This window comes from Bubalus bubalis, chromosome 2 (genome assembly GCF_019923935.1).
Source record: "Bubalus bubalis isolate 160015118507 breed Murrah chromosome 2, NDDB_SH_1, whole genome shotgun sequence".
Taxonomy (NCBI): domain Eukaryota; kingdom Metazoa; phylum Chordata; class Mammalia; order Artiodactyla; family Bovidae; genus Bubalus; species Bubalus bubalis.
This window is the reverse complement of record NC_059158.1, coordinates 32,109,650-32,130,323: the sequence shown is the minus strand read 5'-3', so window position 1 is coordinate 32,130,323 and position 20,674 is coordinate 32,109,650. Positions and strand designations below refer to the sequence as shown.

At 43.3% G+C, this 20,674-nt stretch overlaps 1 protein-coding gene across 1 annotated transcript in view; it reads right to left on the bottom strand.

Moving 5' to 3' along the window:
* RCAN2 (regulator of calcineurin 2) overlaps nt 1-11,645 on the bottom strand; it is a 285,698-nt gene extending 274,053 nt beyond the window's left edge. Inside the window, exon 1 of the mRNA XM_025268972.2 lies at nt 11,493-11,645. The gene's annotated coding sequence lies outside the window, so the exon portion shown is untranslated. The remainder of the gene's footprint in view (nt 1-11,492) is intronic.
* Nucleotides 11,646-20,674: the final 9,029 nt, after the last annotated feature.

Below are 20,674 nucleotides of genomic sequence, written 5' to 3'. Positions count from 1 at the left end.
GGAAAGTTATGACCAACCTAGACAGCATATTAAAAAGTATAGACATTACCTTGTCCATAAAGGTCTGTCTAGTCAAGGCTATGGTTTTTCCAGTGGTCATGTATGGATGTGAGAGTTGGACTATAAAGAAAGTTGAGTGCTGAAAAATTGACGCTTTTGAACTGTGGTGTTGGAGAAGACTCTTGAGAGTCCCCTGGACTGCAAGGAGATCCAACCAGTCCATCCTAAAGGAGATCAGTCCTGGGTGTTCATGGGAAGGAATGATGTTGAAGCTGAAACTCCAATTCTTTGGCCACCTGATGTGAAGAGCTGACTCATTGGCAAAGACTCTGATGCTGGGAACAATTGAGGGCAGGAAGAGAAGGGGACGACAGAGGATGAGATGGTTGGATGGCATCACCAACTCAATGGACATGCGTTTGGGTAGACGCTGGCAGTTGGTGATGGACAGGGAGGCCTGGCGTGCTGTGGTTCATGGGGTCACAAAGAGTCACGATTGAGCGACTGAACTGAACTGAACTGATACCTTTCTATGTCTTCCGAGAATTTTATAGAAAGTACATATGTCTGAGGGGCTTCCCAGGTGGCACAGTGGTAAAGAATCTGCCTGCAGATGCAGGAGATTCAAGAGATGTGGGTCTGATCTCCGGGTTGGGAGGATCCCCTGGAGCCAGGAAATTGCATTGCACTCCAGTATTCTTGCCTGGGAAATTCCATGGGCAGAGAAGCCTGGAAGGCTCCAGTCCATGGGGCTGCAAAGAGTCACACACGACTGAGCATACACACACACACACACACACACACACACATCTGACAAAAAGGAACACTTTGAACACTCAAGGCAGAGGGTCTCTGGTTTTCCTCTGAGTGGACAGACTCCAACAGACACTGGGAAATATCTCTAGCTTTTTAGAGCAGATGCCAAGTACCACTTGTCACTCACACTTGACGTAAACTTGATGTAAACCCGGTGATGACTTTCTGCCCTCCACAGCATGCCTATGCCTCCCTCGACCTTGTCTTTGACTTTCAGCCTTCCTTGTTTATATAGACACCGCTCTGGCAGCCTTGTCTCTCTGTGAACCATGGTCTCCGTGCCCCCTTCACCAGTAGGACTCAGTTCCATGGCCTGATCAGCCTTCTCCTGGTCCAGCCTGGTTGAGTCTTGGTACTGACAACAAGCCAGTTACCCTTGAAAGATCCGGCCTCATAATAAAACTACCAAAGCCTAGGGGAAGGAAGTGCAGTTTTCTTAACACATTCTAAGAAAAATATCATATGATGTCACTGACATGTGGAATCTAAAAAAGGGATACAAATGAACTTATGTACAAAACGGAACAGACTCACAGACACAGAAAACAAACTTATGGTTACCACAGGGGGAAGGGCAGAGTAATTAGGAGTTTGGGAATAAGACATACATATTATTATATATCAAAGAGATAACAAGGACCTACTGTATAGCACAGGGGACTCTGCTCAATGTTATGTGGCAACCTGGCTGGGAGGGCAGTTTGGAGGAAAAAGGATACATGTATTACTATATCATGGCTGAGTCCCTTCACTGTCTACCTGAAACTATCACAACATTGTTAACCAGCTCTACTCCAATATAAAATAAAAAGTAAAAAAAAAAAAAAAAAAAAAGACAGCCCAGTCACAAAAGACCATATACTGTATGATTCTAGAATATAGATGAAATGGAATTTGTATGAAATGTTCAGAATGGGAAAATATGGAGTTACAGAAAATGAATTAGTGCTTGTCTTGGGGTAAAAAGAGATGAGGAATCAGGCTAATGGGTACAGGGTTTCTTCTTGAGAGGCTGAAATGCTCTAAAATTAGGTTACAGTGGTGACCGCATAACTTGTAAATATACTAAAAACATTGACTTGTACATGTTAAACCAGTGAATGTATGCTATATGAATTATACCTCAATAAAGCCATTTATAGAAAGAGAACACTATTTTGTAATAACCTATAAGGAAAATAATCTGAAAATATATATATATATACAAATATATATGTATAACTGAATCACGTTGAAGCACCTTTGAAACTAACACATTACAAATCACCTATATTTCAATTTTAAAAATAAATACAATCTAAAAATAAGCAAAATGCATTCTATAAAAGCATTTTATAGAGAGTGAACTTCCTTCCTCTTACAGACCTGGTGCTATTAATATATCAGGCCCAACTGTATCTGAGCTCTAGGCGGTCCATACTGTGACAATCACCCTTAACAATGGTGCAGAGAACTCCGTCTCAGTGCACCTTCGAAGCCTCATAGCATTTCACCCTCACAGCTCTGTGAGCCTGGGAGATCGATTATTCTCCTAATTGTACCGATAAGAAAATTGCAACTCAGAGTCCGAGGGCTGAGTGGCTTATGGCCCCTGATCCTCCAAGCGTGCTCCTCTGTAAATAGTGATGGTAATACCCACGTGGGGGAGTCGTTGTAAGGATTAAATGAGATAACGTATGCAGCCTGCTTAGAATCGTGTTTGGAACAGGGGCAGCATTCAGCAAATGCCAACTCCTGTGACTGTTAGGTCAATGGGAAGCTCAAGGTTACATAGCTGGGAAGTGACAGCGCTAGGCTGGGAAGTCAGGCTGTTTCATGCCAAGTCCACACTTTTTATACTCTATTCCTAACACCCTAAGCGGAGTATTAAAGCATGGTCCACGCCCTCACAGAACTTACAGTATTTAGTATCGGGCATATCTCAATCACGTGAGACAATAAAGCAGTGACTCCCACAAAGAACTCAGGCAATAGTAATAGAAACTAGAACAAAAGACTTCTCAAACTACAGAAGTCTTTTGTTCAACAGCTACCATTCTAGCATCTTCTTCTGCGTACATTCCAAAGCTCAGGATTCCCCTTGTTTCATCCCTGCTTCAAAGCAAGTGGAGATGGGGAAACCAGACATGAAAATTAAGTCCCTTCCCATTCTGACTATAGAAAACACTTTCCACGGGCATTCTGAACTGCCAGAAGTTTGAGCTATCTTTGGAAACTTGTCTTTAGCTTCTAGAAAGTACCATTCATAATCACACATATATGCTTTAAGGGACTTCAGAACAGCTTCAGTTGAGTCTAAGGCTGCTTCTCCCTGTTGAAAAGAATCCTCAACTCGCTTAATTAATTTTACCCACAACATGACACCTGGCCGTTTGTAACATAAAAGCTCCAAGACAGTGAACATTTTTTAAAGCAAAGACAGAAAATTCTTCATGAAGCTTCTCAAAAGCACCACATGTGCACAACATTCACTGAGGAGGAAGTCACTCTGCCTCCTGTACATGTGGGGCCATAACCGTGGAATCCAGGGTCACTAACCCTAAGCAATACTATTCTTCACAGCAATTTTGGCCTATTTATCTGACAAAAGAAGAGTTTAAAACTTTGTGTTGTGGAATGTTGACATTTCATATCTAAGAGAGTAATTTATCAATGAACTTGAGATCCATGTTTTGAAAGGTATTTAATGCTCTCTGTGTTTCCATAGTCCCAATAGTAATTATATATATATATATATATATATATAATTACTTTCTAAGAGAGAGAGAAATAAATGATGATCACTAAGAGGTGGCCCTTAGCAAAACTGTGACGTACATGTTCAGTTGTGTCCAACTCTTTGCAACCCCATGGACTGTAGCCCACCAGGCTCCTCTGTCCATGGGATTTTTCAGGCAAGAATACTGGAGTGGGCTGCCATTTCCTCCTCCAGTTAAACTGCAAAGTAAGAAGAGCTTATCTCTAGAAACACTCTACATCCTTTTTCTGCACATTTGTTATCCTGGAAGTGAGGTGTAAGGAACACCCCCCTCCCACACTCACTGAGCATCTTTAGTTGGACAGACTTGTGTGCAGTATCTGCTCCACATAGTCTGTTTCACTCCTTACAACAAACACCCTTACAACACATGTATTCCTTGCCCCCATTATTCAGAGATAAGGAAATGGAATCTCACAGAATTTAAGTGACATGTCTCAAATAAACTGGCCAGTGACTATGGAGATTCCTCCACTTCAGTGCCGGTCTGGGTTTCTCCTGCCTGAACTGGGTTCTCCCAACCTCAGACGCCCCCATCAGCTCTGGCATTATGGACACTATAGTTCCCATCAGGCTGTTATGAATAGGCCATCACTTAGAGTTCATCCTCTTAGAAGAGGAATAGGTCCTGTTTCTATTCTGAAAGGGACCAGGCGAGCATGATCTTAACCCAAATCTACAACTCTAATAGTATAAATCTGAGACAAGATGGCAGAACTTCAGAATACTTAGACTCTTTAGAGATCATCTGGTCAACCTCTTCCCCCATGACTACACAGATTTAACAAACTAAAGCTTGAGAGGGGATGGGACTTTGCAGAGGTCACCCCACAAATTAGATGCTGGGCCCAGATGAGAGCCAGAACTTCTCACTCAGTCCTGTTCTCTTTTGTGGCATCAGTCACAAACATTCAAACATGGGGTAAAAATATACATTGTAGGCTAAAGAGGAATGAGTTCAATATTATTAATTCATACTGGCTATTCAGACTGCCCAAGCTTGAACTCTGGGTGCCCATCTCACTAATGGTGTAACCTAGATAAGGTACCCTCTCTCTGCCTTGGGTTCCTTATCCATCATATGAGAATCACAATAGTGTCTGCCTCATAAGGTTACCATGAGGATCAAACATGATAATCCATGTGGAGCTCCACCTTCTTTGCGCTTGGCATTTGTAAGCTCTGAATAAATGTTAGATATTATTACTATCATTAAAATTATCACTCTTATCACCACTACAGATAGTTTCAGATGAGTGCATGCTAAGTCATTTCAATCATGTCTGACTCTGTGATCCTAGGGACTGTACCCACCAGGACTGGAGCCCGCCAGCTCCTCTGTCCATGATATTCTCCAAGCAAGAATACTGGAGTGAGTTACCATGCCCTCCTCCAGGGACTCTTCCCAACCCAGGGATCCAATCCCCATCTCTTATGTCTCCTGCATTGACAGGCAGGTTCTTTACCACTAGCACCACCTGGGAATTTCAGATAATTGACAGCTAATACTTTCATTCTGGGGTAAGAAGGTGGCAACAACTTCCTGCTATCAAATTCATCTTCCTCTTCTCCAAAGGCAGCACTAGCCAGTCTTAGAGAAGGCAATGGCACCCCACTCCAGTACTCTTGCCTGGAAAATCCCATGGACGGAGGAGCCTGGTGGGCTACAGTCCATGGCATCCCAAAGAGTTGGACATGACTGAGCGACTTCACTTTCACTTTTCCCTTTCATGCATTGGGGAAGGAAATGGCAACCCACTCCAATGTTCTTGCCTGGAGAATCCCAGGGACAGAGGAGCCTGGTGGGCTGCCATCTATGGGGTCGCACAGAATTGGACACAACTGAAGCTATTTAGCACAGCACAGCCAGTCTTAGGAATGAAGGTAAGCTGGATGAGTGGAAGTTAGCACCAGGAATGAAGAAACTAACTCTGAAAATAAAACTGCCTGCCAGAGTATTTTTATTTGTATATTCAGAGTTAAAATCCCCCACCCTTCTCAAAATCACTCTTTCTCGTTTACAGTTGACCTCCGTACAACGCAGGGGTTTAGGCTGCCCCACTCACCCACCTCCAGGAGGAAAATCCGAGTACTGCTATATCTGCCTCAAAAACAAAGGAACTGATAAATGACTTGCTCAAGGGCAGGAAGCGGAAATGGTTTGGACAGAGTTGGGACTCCAACCCCAGATCTTTTGGTTCTACATTTTGTGATCTCTAATTACAGTTCGAATTTGCATTGTTCAAGGATCAACTGTACTTCCTTTCTTCTACCAGTTTTATCGAGATATAATTAACATAACACATTGTATTAGTTTTAGGTATATACCAAATGATTTGATATACGTATATATTGTGAAATAATCACCACAATAAGTTTAGTTGACATCCATCACCTTGCTGCTACTGCTGCTAAATCACTTCAGTCATGTCCCACTCTGTGCAACCCCATAGATGGCAGCCCACCAGGCTCCCCCGTCCCTGGGATTCTCCAGGCAAGAACACTGGAGTAGGTTGCCATTTCCTTCTCCAGTGCATGAAAGTGAAAAGTGAAAGTGAAGTCACTCAGTTGTGTCTGACCCTCAGCGACCCCATGGACTCCAGCCTTCCAGGCTCCTCCGTCCATGGGATTTTCCAGGCAAGAGTACTGGAGTGGGGTGCCATTGCCTTCTCCAATCCATCACCTTACATAGGAATAATTTTTTTTCCTTATAATGAGAACTTTTAAGATCTACTTTCTTCAGTTCAGTCGCTCAGTCGTGTCCAACTCTTTGCAACCCCATGAATCGCAGCACGCCAGGCCTCTCTGTCCATCACCAACTCTCGGAGTTCACTCAGATTCATGTCCATCGAGTCGGTGATGCTATCCAACCATCTCATCCTCTTTCGTCCCCTTCTCCTCCTGCCCCCAATCCCTCCCAGCATCAGAGTCTTTTCCAATGAGTCAACTCTTCGCATGAGGTGGCCAAAGTACTGGAGTTTCAGCTTTAGCATCATTCCTTCCAAAGAAATCCCAGGGCTGATCTCCTTTCCTTGCAGTCCAAGGGACTCTCAAGAGTCTTCCCCAACACCACAGTTCAAAAGCATCAATTCTTCGGTGCTCAGCTTTCTTCACAGTCCAACTTTCACATCCATACATGGCCGCTGGAAAAACCATAGCCTTGACTAGACAGACCTTTGTTGGCAAAGTAATGTCTCTGCTTTTCAATACGCTATCTAGGTTGGTCATAACTTTCCTTCCAAGGAGTAAGCGTATTTTAATTTCATGGCTGCAATCACCATCTGCAGTGATTTGGGAGCCCCAAAAAATAAAGTCTGCCACTGTTTCCACTGTTTCCCCATCTATTTCCCATGAAGTGATGGGACCAGATGCCATGATCTTCGTTTTCTGAATGTTGAGCTTTAAGCCCACTTTTTCACTCTCCTGTTTCACTTTCATCAAGAGGTTTTTTAGTTCCTTTTCACTTTCTGCCGTAAGGGTGGTGTCATCTGCATATCTGAGGTTATTGATATTTCTCCCAGCAATGTTGATTCCAGCTTGTGCTTCTTCCAGCCCAGCGTTTCTCATGATGTACTCTGCATATAAGTTAAATAAGCAGGGTGACAATATACAGCCTTGACGTACTCCTTTTCCTATTTGGAACCAGTCTGTTGTTCCATGTCCAGTTCTAACTGTTGCTTCCTGACCTGCATATATGTTTCTCAAGAGGCGGGTCAGGTGGTCTGGTATTCCCATCTCTTTCAGAATTTTCCACAGTTTATTGTGACCCACACAGTCAAAGGCTTTGGCATAGTCAATAAAGCAGAAATAGATGTTTTTCTGGAACTCTCTTGCTTTTTCCATGATCCAGCAGATGCTGGCAATTTGATCTCTGTTTCCTCTGCTTTTTCTAAAACCAGCTTGAGCATCTGGAAGTTCACGGTTCACGTATTGCTGAAGTCTGGCTTGGAGAATTTTCTACTTTCTTAGCAACTTTCAAATATACAACACAGTATTGTTAACTGTAGTCGCCATGCTGTACATTACACTCCTAGAACATGTGGATCTTATAACCAGAAGTTTGTACCTTTTGACGGCCTTCATCCATTCTGCCCATCCTCCATCCTCTACCTCTGGCAACCAATGATCTATTCTCTGTATTTTTCATGAGTTTGTTTTTTTTCAGACTCTACATATGAGATCATACAGTACTTAACTTTCTCTAACTTGTTCACTTGCCCCTCAAGCATTAACAATGCCCTCAAGGTGAACTCATGTTGTTGCAAATGGCAGGGTATCTTTTTTATGTCTAAGTAATATTCCACTATATATATATATATATATACACAGACACACACACACTAAGTCATTTCAATATATACTAAGTCATTTATATATATATATATATATATATATATATATATATATATATACACACCACATTTTCCTCATCCACTCATTCATCAACAGGTATTTAAGTTGTTTCCATATCTTGGTTCATATAAATAATGCTGTCAAGAACATGGAAGTGCAGCTATCTTTACAAGTTACTATTTTCATTTTCTTTGCATGAATAACCCAAAATGGGATTGCTGGATAATGTGGTAGTTCTATTTTTAATTTTTTGAGGACTGTTTTCCATAATGGCTGCACCAATTTACATTCCCACCAACAGTGCCCCAGGGTTCCCTTTTCTCCACATCCTCATCAACACTTATTTGTGTCTTCCTCAGCTTCTTTCATTATTGTCTTATATTTTTCAGGGAACATGTCTTTCACCTCCTTGATTAAATTTGTGCCCAGGCATTTTATTTTTTGGATGCAATTATAAAATGGAATTGCTTTCTTAATTTCTCGCTCTGATAGCTCATTACTTTAGTATATAGATATGTAACTGATGTCTGTGCATTGATTTTATATCCTGCAACCTTACTGAATCTGCTTATTAGTTCTAACAGTTTTTTTTAGTAGAATCTTTAGGGTTTTCAACATGTAATGTCATGTAATTTGCAAGCAGAAACAGTTTTAGTTCTTTTCTGATCTGAATGCCTTTTTTCCCTTGCCTAAATGCTCTGACTGGAACTTTCAGTACTGTACTAAAGAAAAGGGGCAAGAGTGGGCATCCTTGTCTTGTTCCTAATCTTAGAGGAAAAGTTTCAGTTAAAATTTCACATCTTTCTCAAACCTAATCTTTCTCCTTGACTTCCCATCTCAATGAAAAGTCTGACCATCCATCTAAACATCTAAGCCTCTCCTTCCCCATCAGCAGCCACTTGGTGACCTAAAGCCAGTGATTCTCTCCCTCTGAAATGGCTTTTTGTAGTTTTCTCTTCTCTGTTCCCATTCTACCTGGTTCAGGCACAACTAATTGTACTTATTTTATTTTGTCTGGACTGCTCCAATGGTCTGAAATCTGAGCTCATTCTTCTTTGCAACCCCACCTACTTGCCACCTCCGAAGTCACTTTTGCAAGACAAATTAGATCAAATCATTTCTCCCATAAAAGCTGCATGGCTTCTCCTCCTCTGCAAGGTATATTCATAGCCCAGGCTCACCAAAACACCTCCTCCCAAACACTTCTGCCACCTCTTCACTGCAGAACACCTACCAGTTCTTTGAATGTGACCTTTCCTTCAACGTGAAACACCTAGCTCCTTCTCTACCGAGATCCGGTCCGAACATGAACTTCTCTGCAAGCTCTTCCAGACTCCCTGCTGGAAGACTCCCCCCTGGAAGACTCCCTTTCTTTCCTGGACTCTCACTGAGCTTGTTCCTATCTCCACTAAACACTCACCATGATGATCACTTATTTTCTTATCCTTTCTGCTAGATTGATTTCTGAAAAAAAAGCCTCATTCTTTTAGCCACTCGCACATGGGCTTCCCAGGTGGCACAGTGGTGAAGAATCTGCATGCCAATGAAAGAGACACAGGAGAAGGGAGTTCAATCCCTGTGGGTTTGGGGGTGGGGTGGGGTGGGGTGGGGGTGGGAGGGAGAAGATTCCCTGCAGTAGGAAATGGCAACTCACTCCAGTATTCTTACCTGGAAAATCCCATGGACAGAGAAGCCTAGCAGGCTACAGTCCATGGGGTCGCAAAGAGTCGGATATGACTGAGCCTGTGCCCGCATGCGCACACGTACACACACACACACACACACACACGGACTACACAGCACACAGTAGATACTTAAATTAACTGCTGAATAAACTGAGTGGATGGCACAGAAAATAAAAGGAATGGGAAAATGAGACCTCAGCAAACTAGCAAAGTTGATCTCAATAAAGCTAATTTCTATAATATATATGACTAATGCCAACGATTATGCAAGTAGTTTTTTAAAAAGTGTGATGTGTACTTGCAAATTACAGAACTCTCAAGTTCCCACTTACGCTTGTTAACCCTTCCTGGCTGGAGAGAGGGCCACCTCCTCCCAGACTTCCTTTGGTTCTGCAGCAGCTGCAAACAAGGCATTCTGAAAGCTCTTGCAATCTTCTAACTTTAGTTGAGGTCATATTCCCTCATAAAATGCTAGGAACGGGCCTCAAGTAGTAGGTGCTCAATAAATGCTGATTTGGTTTGCAGTGGATTTGAAAGCAAAGAGCAACTCACATTTTAGACTAATGCAACACACTGATTGTACTTAAGATAATAGCTCTAAGGCTAAAGAAAATCAATGTGGAGACTGAAAAGCAGCCAAACGTTCACTCCTCTGCCTTGCTCCACAGTCAGTGCTTATCTGCTTCTTGATCCTTTCTAGCTTCTAGGCTTTTCCTACTTCATTGTGTTCCTGGAATGGAGTGGGCCAGTTAGCAAGTGTTTCCCTGTGCTTGCGATATATTTGTTGTGTGTTTCGTGCTGATGTAATAGGTGTTAAAAATTGAGATGTGTTATTAAAAAATATACTAGCTTTCCTAGAGCCTCTCCTCTGCAAGACAGGTGGGATTCTGCCTTAGGGAAGAGAGAAAGGTGGACTGGAATGCTCTAGCATCTTTCCTCTCCAATTGTGGGACATAGGTTAAAGGGAGCTCAGAAACTTTTGTTTTTACTAAAAGGATACTTAAAAAATAAAATAAGCTTTGGCAGCAGACTCATTAAACGTCCACTGAACACTTCCACCCTAATGTAGGAAATAAGAAAGATTCAAAGCATGTACCCTGCTGTAATTCACTTTGGGATGAGAGAAAGACAGCAGTGCCTTGGAGAATAAATCATTAACTAAAAGTCAAACCGAGACACCCTGGAAACCAGTGAGACCAGGAGGCAGGAGAGGGATCAGGCGGCTGGGGTTTGCCTGTTTTCCCTCCGGTGACTTCTAGAGCGAAGCATCCCACAGGCAGGAGGAACTCGGCACGCTGTGCTCCCTTCTATTTCACTTTTCAAACTTGAAGTTATTTTTAGATGACCCAAGCCCGCTAATCCCAGGCAGGACAATTCCCAGCCCGCTGCGCCTCAAAGCACCTTCCCCTCCCCAGCTCTTTCCTTTAAGTGCTGGGAAAAGAGGCTCCGGTTTCCCGTTCGCTCTCTGCGATCTGACCACCTCCCCTCATCCCTTCTCCAAATCTCGGTCCCGGAGATCACAGGCGTCACTCTCGCTCCACCAATTCATGCACCTGCTGCTGCTACTAGAAAGGCGAACCTTTGGGCCACGAGGAATGGGGAAGGGGCTCCTAGAGACCCGCGCCCTCTAGAGGGGGTCAAGGGACCTCGATCCCCACGGCCGCCACCCGGGCCGAGCACTGGATCCGCAGACCACCCCCCACCCCACCGCCACGGCCATCGCACCCGGCCCAGCCCCCGACCCCGATCGCGCTCGGCCGCCCCCCGCCGCGGTCCCCCAACCCCGGCCCGGCCCTGGTGCCGCGCGCAGCCCCGGGCAGGACAGGACAGGACAGGACAGGGTGCCGGGGCCAGCGGGCCGGCGCCGTTACATAACCGACCTGCTGGGCGTCCGCGATGCGCCGGCGGAGGAGGAGGCGACGGCTGGGCGGTCGGTCGGTCGGCGGGGCCGGCGACTGCGGGCGCGGCGCGGCTGCTCACCTGGCGGCCGGGCCGAGAGCGCGCGGGGACGGGCGCGGTGCCCGCGGGCCTGGGCGTGGGGCCGTGCGCGGCGCGCCCCGCCTCCCGGGCTCCGGCTCCGGCTCCGCGGGTCGGCGGGTCTCTGCCTCCCGCCCGCTGCTCGCCGCAACCTCCGCCGCCGTCACTCGGGACAAAGCGGCTCCAGGGAGGGGCCGAGCGGGCGGCTCTCGCAGGAGCCAGCGGAGATGGGCGCGCCCCCAGCTCCGACTCATCGGGCCAGCCTCCAATCAGACCCCGAGAAACCGAGAGCCCCTGTCTGGCTTCTGCTACTCTCCTCCCGCCTGGCCCCGCGCCCTTCCCGGTCCCCTCTTCCCGCTCCCCTTCCCGGGCTCCCCCGCTACCCTTCGCCCGGGTGCCCAGGAGGTGGGCGAAAGGGGAAGACTCTCTGGGGCCCCAGCGCAGGACCCTGTCCTCAGGAGTCCCAGCGAGGAGGCTCCTCGGGGTCACGGCCGGGGTGGGGGCCTCTTGGGGGTCGGAGTGGGCAGGGGGCTGATGCTGAAGGTAAGGGTAAAGAAACTGACAGAGAAGGAGAGCTGAGGAATACTGGAGCTGATGGAGCACCCCCCTACTCCGGCTGAGGAAAAGTCGAGAAGCCCCTAGAAGGTCCTGGAGTGCCGCGCTGGGTGGGCGCCGGCGCCCTCAGGCTGGCTCCTCGGCCGGGTCCGCCCTCGGAGCTGAAGGTGCCCTGCGCGGGCCGCGGCTGTGCCAGGTTTCCCAGCTACCAGACCTGGGGACAAAGGGCTTCAGTGACTCCTAGTGTGTGAGAGCCTGTGATTCAGGAGTGGGAGGCTGGTATCCCACAGTGAACGGTTGACCGTGAAACAGAATCTTAGGTAGATCTGCTGCTCAACAAACTTAACCCCGTAAAAGTCTCTGCTTTACAAAATAAAGCAGTTCAGAGCTGTAGCTTACCAGTGCTACCCATAAGGATAGAGTTGAGTCTCCTGGTAAGAGAATGCCAAACATGTAAAAGATGATAATAAGGAAAGTGGGAAAAACTGAAGGAAGAAGGGCGGCGAGAGAAGGAGGTGGGGGTGTGCAGACAGACTGGACCTGAAGGAGGGAATGAATAAGATGCAAATCAGTCTTGTATTCTGTCATCTTTCTAAATGCTTCATAAATAGGCCTTTTTTCCCTTGCGCTATTAATGCTCCTTCTTTCCTGGTAACAGTATTAAAATTGCATTGAAGCAGTTTGTAAGTTTCACAATTATTCTTTGCTTGCCCAGACACCACACTATTTTTTCCATGGTTCACACAGAATTGCATCCTCTTAACAACAATAAAAAAAAGTAGACCTTGACTCTTCTCTCTGATTAATCTGCATTAAATATAAATAAAGACCAAATTTCAGAGTTGAAAATGACCTCAGGCTCCTACTCCTCCAAACTTTTACTAGATGCATAAATCCATGTATAATCACCGATTAGATGAATTACTTTTTTGGATAGAATTTTCTGGAAAAGCATCCTTATACTAAGCCCTAAATTGCTTTTGTGGGATTTTTCGCTCAGCGGTTCTAGTTCACTTTTTGAAGCTAAGAAGACAGAGTACTCTGTGAAGACAGAGTTCCTTTTCCAACTGACTGTTTTCAGAATATGTGAAGATAGCCATCATCACTCACTCTAAGTTCCCATTTCCAAATAAAATATCCTCAATCCTTTGAACTAAACTTCACAGGAACTACATCCTAGGATCTTCACCAATCTTAAGACCTTCACCTTAATAGGATCTATTAAGTACATATATGTTTACAAATAAAGTTTTCTCGTTATAGAAGTAATATATTTATTGCAGAGGTGGAAAAACACAAGATTTAATGTGAGAATTCAGTGACATAATACATCTAAAGCATTTAGCACAATGCCTGGCACACAGTAGCACTCAATATATATTAGCAGCCACAAAAATGAACACAGTCATTTTCTTACTACTTAGACACAGATTTTCCTATTTTTTAAACAGACTTTTTTTTTGAAGGTTCGCGGCAAAATTGAGTGGAAAGTACAGAGATTTCTCATATAGCCCCCTGCCCTCACACACCCATAGCCTCTCTCATTATCAACAGCCCCCATGAGAGTGGTACATTTGTTACAAAAGATGAATGGATACTGACACATCATTAACCAAAGTCCATAGTTTACACTAGGGTTAACTTTCAGATATTGTACATTCTTTGAGTTTAACAAATATATAAAGACACACCCACCATTACAGTCTCTTATACGACAGTTTCACTCCCCTAAAAATCCTCTGTACTCTTCCTATTCATCCTTGCTTCCCCTCTAACCCTTGGAAATCACAGGCATTTTAACTGTCTCTGTAGTTTTGCCTTTTCCAGAATGTCATATAGCAGGAATTATACAGCATACTGCATTTTCAGACTGGCTTCTTTCGTTCAGCAATATGCAATTACGTTTCCTCCATGTGTTCTGTGGGAACATAAGTTTCAACTCACTTGGGTAAATATTGAGGAGCATGATTGCTGGATCATATTGTACGAATATGTTTTGTAAGAAACCGCCAGAAACTGCCTTCCAAGTGGCTACACCACTTTGCATCTTAGCCAGCAATGAATGAGATTTCCTGTTGTTCCACACACTTACCAGCCTTTGATTTTGTAAGCACTTTAGAAATTTGCCTTTCTAAAAGGCTGTAGTAGTATCTCATTATTGCTTTAACCTAGCTTCCTAATGATATATTGAATATTTTTTTCATTTGCTTATTTGCCATCCACAGATCTTCTTTGGTAAGATGTCCAGATTTTTTTCCCATTCCTAACTGTTTGTTTGTTTTCTTATAGTTTCTTTTTGTTTTAAGAGTTCTTTTATATTTAGATTAACAATTGTATATCAAATATGTATTTTGCTTGCACTGTTGGTGGGAATGTAAATTGATGCAACCACTATGGACAACGGTATGGAGATTCCTTAAAAAATTAGGAATAAAACCACCGTATGACTCAGCAATCCCACTCCTAGGCATATACCCTAAGGAAACAAAAATTGAAAAAGACACATGTATCTCACTGTTCACTGCAGCACTATTTACAATAGCTAGAACACAGAAGCAACCTAGATGTCCATCGACGGATGAATAGATAAAGAAGTTGTGGTACATATACACAATGGGATATTACTCAGCCATTAAAAAGGAACACATTTGAGTCAGTTCTAATGAGGTGGATGAACCTAGAGCCTATTATACAGAGTGAAGTAAGTCAGAAAGAGAAAAACAAATATCGTATTCTTACACATATATACGGAAGCTAGAAAAACGGTACTGAAGAATTTATTTACAGGGCAGCAATGGAGAAACAGACATTGAATATAAACTTATTCTCTAAGGACATGGGAAGAGGGAAAGAGCAGGTGAGATGTATGGAGAGAGTAACATGGAAACTCACATTAACCATATGTAAAATAGATAGTCAATGGGAATTTACTGTATGTCTCAGGAAACTCAAACAGGGGCTCTGTATCAACCTAAAGGGGTGGGATGGGGAGGGAGATGGGAGAGAGGTTCAAAAGGAAGGAGATATATGTATACTTATGGCTGATTCATGTTAAGGTTTGATAGAAAGCAACAAAATTCTGTAAAGCAATTATCCTTCAATTAAAAAATAAATGTTTTAAAAGTAAAAAAAAACAAAAAAATGTATTTTGTAAATAATTTCTCCAACTCTGTGATGTGTCTTTGCATCTGCTTGGCAATGTCTTTTGCTGAGCAGAAGTTTTTAAATTTAATGAAGTCCAATACAGATTTACTTCATGGATTGTGCCTCTGGTGTTTGATCTAAAGAGTTTTCATCAGGGAATTTCCTGGTGGTCCAGTGGTTAAGACTTCACTGCCACGGACCCAGGTTCAATGCCTGGTTGAGGAACTAAGATCCCACAAGCCTCATGGTATGGCCAATTAATAAATTTAAAATATTAAAAAAAATTTTAAGTCTTCATCATAGCAGAAGTCATTGAGGTCTTCTATATTATCTAAGAATTTTATAGTTTTGCATTTTACATTTAGGCCTATAACAATTTTGTGTTAATTTTTGTGAAGGGTATAAATTCTGTATCCAAATGATAATGATGATGATGATTTGCATGTGGCTGTCTAGTTGTTCCAGCACCATTTGTTAAAAAGACATTATTTTTTCTCCATTTTATTCCTTTTGCTCCTTGTCAAAAATCAGTTGACTATACATATTTATGTAAGTCCATTTCTGAACTTTTACTCTGTTCCTTTGATCTATTTATCTCTTTGTTCGCCAATATCACATTGCCTTGATTACTGTAGCTTTCTAGTAAGTCTTGAAATCAGGTAGTGTCAGCTCTCTGATTTTGTTCTCCTTCAGAATTGTGTTGGCTGTTCTCATTGTTTTGCGGCTTCATACAAACTTTAGAATCAGTTTGCCAATATCCACAAAATAACTTGCTGGCATTTTGACTGGGATTGCATTGAATCTAAAGAGCAAGTTGGGAAAAACTGACAACTTCCATGTTTAGTCTTCTTATCCATGTATACGGACTATCTCTCCATTTTTCTACCTTTTTCCTTGATTTCTTCTACCAGTGCTTTATACTTTTTCTCATATAGGTTATGGATATATTTTATTAAATTTATGCCAAAGTTTTTCTCTCTCTTTTTTTTTAACCTTTGTCCATGTTATAACTGGATTGTTTGTGTGTGGGGGGTGGTGTGGCTGTGTGAGTGTGTAATTGTAGGAGTTCTGTCTATATTCTGGGTATGAATCTGTTATCAGATATATGCTTTCCAAATATTTTCTCCTGTTTTCTGAGTTGTCTTTTTCTTGATAGTGTCCTCAATATCAAGCACAAAAGTTTTAAATTTTGATGAAGTCCAGTTTATCTATTTCATTATTGATGATCATACTTTCTGTGTCAACACTGAACTTTTTTATGGCTACATAGTACTCCTGATAGCTGTACTTTTTTTCTTTTCTTTTTAAATAATTTCATTTTTTAAATTTTTAAAAATTTATTTATTTTAATTGGAGGCTAATTACAATATTGTATTGTAAGTTTTATTGTATTGTAAATTCAGACTTACAGAAAATTTTCAAGGAAAACACAAAAAGCTCTTATATACCCTTTGTCAGACTCTATATAGTAGGGCCCAAGAGGAGATACTGCTTTTCATCCATTTGTCATGATTCTTTAATCTCCTTCAACCTGAAATAACAACTTTGACAGTCTTTGAGATTGTGGGCCAATCGTTGTATAGAAAGTACATCCTTTGGTTTTTTTTTTTATTATTATTATTGTTTATTTGGCTGCTTTAGGTCTTAGTTGTGGCACATGAGATCTTCTATCTTTCTTGTAGTGTGCAGGACCAAGGCAAGAGATAGATGGGCTCCAGGTTAGACATTTGCAACTGGCCTCCTGCTTGCATTTCATGGGGCATGAAGAAGTGGACTTCTGCCGGAACTTACAACTATTAGCATTTCTGAGACAAGAGATATGTGGACTCCTAGGATAGTCAGCCTCCTGTTTGCCCTCCGAAATAGAAGTAGCAACAAAAACAGGGTAAATAGCCAGTCTTTGTCTCTTGTAAACACCTTAAGGTAATAGTCATGAAATAGTCAAGTTAACAGTCATGGCAATGATAAGGAAGGGCAAAATCTTGTTTAAGTAAAGGATTAAGGGATCTCTGTTCCCTGCCCCCCCCTCCCCACTACCCTTCCCCACCCACCCACCCCCACACCCCCACCCCCCCCCCCCGCCCCCCACCCCCGTTTTGGGACAAGGGAGACACTATGAATGCACAGAAAGTCTTCTTGTGGGTCAAAGGTCAAGGGGAAATGCCAGGTCACAATGAGTCTTTCTCCTCTCAGAAGCCTTCACTTGGAGATCCATCTTGGCTTAAGGGTGCCTGTACATCCATGAAGGGTAGGTCAGGTGTGGAAGAAGAATCCAGATAACTGGCCTGAAGGAAGACAAAACCCTGAAGAACTGAACTATATAAATGACTTAAGCACCTCTTCACTGCATTCCTCCTCACTCGGGGGATGCCCACACCCTTACTCTCTGGATGCGCATCTCTGCCTTGTTTCTGTCTCATCTAAACAAACCATTTCCCTGTTTGCTCTCTCTCGTGCTTTGTCTCTAATAATACACTTCATACCTACATTTGCAGTTTCTGCCTCCATGACAAATGCATTTTTCACTGGGGGAAAAGATCCAGGGAAAAATAGCTCCTAGCCCTCTAGCCCTTGCTGGTCTGATGGCTAGGATTCCTGGTTCTCATCCAGGCTACCCAGGTTATATTCCTGGACAGGGAATTAAGATCTTGCTTCATGTCACCATTCAGTGCTGCTTCACTGAGATCAAGACCTTTAGTTGCAGCAGGTGGGATCTAGTTCCCTGGCCATGGCTCGAACCCAGGCCCCCTGCACTGGGAGCATGAAGTCTTAGCCACTGCACCACCAGGGAAGTTTCCCTCCTTTGGGTTTGATGCTTCCTCATAATTACACCAGAGAAGGCAATGGCACCCCACTCCAGTACTCTTGCCTGGAAAATCCCATGGATGGAGGAGCCTGGTGGGCTGCCGTCTATGGGATCACACAGAGTTGGACACGACTGAAGCGACTTAGCAGCAGCAGCAGCAGCAGCATGATTACACTGAGAATATAAGACCAGAACATCACGAAAGTGGTGCTGTGTTCTTATTGTAGCCTGTGCGTAGCATGTGATGTTGACTTGTCATATTCATGTTTTTCTACTTCTGTCATTTCTTTGGAGTTACTCAGTTGGCATTCTACTGCAAGGAAGAGTTTTTCTTCTCTTCACTTAAGTATTTAGTAACATACATGTGCACTCACAGATTTCCAGTTTATTTAATGGGTCATAATCTGTTACTGAGGTTTCCCAGATAGCACAGTGGTAAAGAATCCACCTTCCAATGCAGGAGATGTAGTAAGAGACACGGGTTCAGTCCCTGGGTCACAAAGATCCCTGGAGGAGGAAATGGCTAGCCACTCCAGTATTCTTGCCTGGAAAATTCCATGGACAGAGGAGCCTGGTGGGCTACAGTCCACGGGGTTGCAAAGAGTTGGACAGGACTAAAGGTCTGAGCACACAGCACACACAGCACAATCTGTTACTATTGTTATTTATTTTGATACTTATCCCCCCAGATTTAGCCAGTTAGGAGCCTCTTCAGGCTGGCTTCTGTGTCCATTGGCACATCCTTATCACTGAGTGTTTTCTTCCTCTCTGATACAGCATCTAGGTACAACTTATTCTTTGCTACTTGTGACCCTGGAAGGATTGCTAATTTTCCATAGATTCATGCGTCTAATTTTTTCAGAGAGGACTTTTGACTCTTTGCTTCTGCACTAGGAGAGGCTATGTGAAAGTGAAAGTGGTTCAGTCGTGTCTAACTCTCCGTGACCCTATGGCCTATACAGTCCATGGAATTCTCCAGGCCAGAACACTGGAGTGGGTAGCCTTTCCCTTTCTCCAGGGGATCTTCCCAACCCAGGGATCGAACCCAGGTTTCTCGCATTGCAGGTGGATTCTTTACCAGCTGAGCCACAAGGGAAGCCCCAGCATAGACTATAGAGGTTTGGAAATTTGAAGATTACTCATCACCACAAGTAAAAACAAGAACAATAATATTAAATACATTTTTAAGTGGTTACTAAGTATCCATGCTTATTCTCTGCTGTTTGTATTTATATACTAATGGGATCCTCATAATACACTGTAAGATAGGTATGATTATTATTTTAAAGGTGAAGAAACCAAAGCACACATAGATCGCCTAGCCCTGGTAAGTTGAGCCAGAGTGAAACCCGAGTAGCCTGGTTCAAGACCTTGTGGTCTTTTGTGCGTAGGAAAATGTAGCCACTTTCAGGGGCCAAGGAGGCTGAGTCAGGCCTTCCTCAGGGCTCCTGGAGTTCTTTTTCACATGTTCCTACGTGATGCCTGTCACATGACTTTGCTTGCAAATGATCTGATGGATGGCCCCAAGCAACTTATCCTGCTACCTGACATGGAGGATGCTCTCAATAAATGTTTAATTGTTGATGAGGAATTTAGGCTAACTGAATATGACTTTCCTGAGGTCAAAGTGATGGTTGTGTGACACTGTCTAAAATTCCAGTCTTCTCAGTCTCCATCAAGGGACTGTTCTTTCTCCTACATCAAGCTGGCTCATCTGGAGCCACATTTATCACTTAAAAAGTACTTTGCACTTTTTCTCTACATCAAGCTCTTCCTTATAGATAATAGATGAGTTGGAACACTGTACGAACATGATGCACATTCCTTTACATAGTAGTCCATGTTTTACAGTGGCAAAAGTAAAAAGGGGCTGGATTTTAAATTATAATAAACTGGAGCAGGACAAATTCTGAGAGGACATGAAGAAGGACTTACAAGATTTGGACTTGTCTTCAGTGATCTGGGGGTGGGTTTAGGGAACCAGTACTTTGTTCTAGATTGGAGGCTGTTAAAAATCAGGGACATTTTTTGGCTTGAGTATACGCATAAATCTTATCTACAAAACAGGAGGAATGAAGCCAGGCTATCTTTGGCATCATTGGTAAAGAAGCAGCCACCACTCACAGTAGCCAGGATAAGGGAATGTGATCATTTGGGGAATCTGAACAATGTTCACATTCTTGTCTCTGTTCACATGTGAGTGCAGAAGGTCTTGCCTTTATCCAGATTCCTCGTAGTCCTAGGATATTTTGTGACACGGTATATTCAGCAGGAGAAGACTGAAGCCAAGCTGATCACGCCTGGCAGAGCATAGCTATCAGTGCTGCTTCTCCTTTCTCACTAGTGAGATAAGGTACCTGCGATAGAGATTCCTCGCTCACCTTGGCAACCTCACATAGTAACCGGCCCGTCAACAATCACCAATAGTAAGCAATAATATCCCATACCTAAGAATGTGCACCACCTTTTCCATAAGTGGAAAATCAGCAAAAGTAATATGAGTACTTTCAAAGGGCTTCTGAAAGAAAAATTAAATGAGTGAAATGCCCCCAAGACAACTGGAGGAAAACAGAAGATGGG